The 651-nt window shown below is 49.8% G+C and overlaps 1 protein-coding gene across 1 annotated transcript in view; it reads left to right on the top strand.

The window, feature by feature from the left end:
• The window catches only part of RPL13 (ribosomal protein L13), a 5067-nt gene that overhangs the window by 1439 nt on the left and 2977 nt on the right, over positions 1-651 (top strand). The window lies entirely within an intron of this gene.

Raw genomic sequence — 651 nt, 5'->3', positions numbered from 1 at the left:
ATGGTCTCCATCTCCTGACCTCATGATCCGCCCGCCTCAGCCTCCCAAAGTGCTGGGATTACAGGCATGAGCCACCGCGCCCAGCTGGGACTGTGAAATTCTTAAAATGTGGATTAAGTTGTACCAGGAGGAAGGGTGGTGATTGGGTGAGGGTAGGGAAGAGAAAGGGTTATTAGGATTTAAAGGTTTCCAGGTAGCAGTAAGATGGATGGTGCCTTCACAGACTTGCACTAGAGAGTAAGAGCTGGCTTTTTGTTGCTGCTTTTCTTTGTGAAGGGAGGCAGCAGGCACAGCAGGTCAGAATGTGACATTTTCAGTCGGGTACCCCTGACCTTAGAGAAGTCACCTAATCCTGGGCCAAAGGAAAGCGGGGACAGAGGCCAACAGTAACTGCTCCTTACGGAGTTGTGTGGATTCGATGTGAAAATGCACATCCGGAACTGAACTCTCTGCTTACAAAATGTTAATTTTATCTTTTAAAAAACGAGCACAGGCCGGGCGCGGTGGCTCACGCCTGTAATCCCAACACTTTGGGAGGCCGAGGCGGGCGGATTGCCTGAGCTCAGGAGTTCGAAACCAGCTTGGGCAACACGGTGAAACCCCGTTCTCTACTACTAAACTAAAATACAAAAAATTAACCTGATGTGGTGG

This window comes from Colobus angolensis, unplaced genomic scaffold, assembly GCF_000951035.1.
Source record: "Colobus angolensis palliatus isolate OR3802 unplaced genomic scaffold, Cang.pa_1.0 Scaffold76, whole genome shotgun sequence".
Lineage (NCBI taxonomy): Eukaryota > Metazoa > Chordata > Mammalia > Primates > Cercopithecidae > Colobus > Colobus angolensis.
The sequence above is the reverse complement of the archived record's forward strand: the minus strand, read 5'-3'. Positions and strand labels throughout refer to the sequence as shown.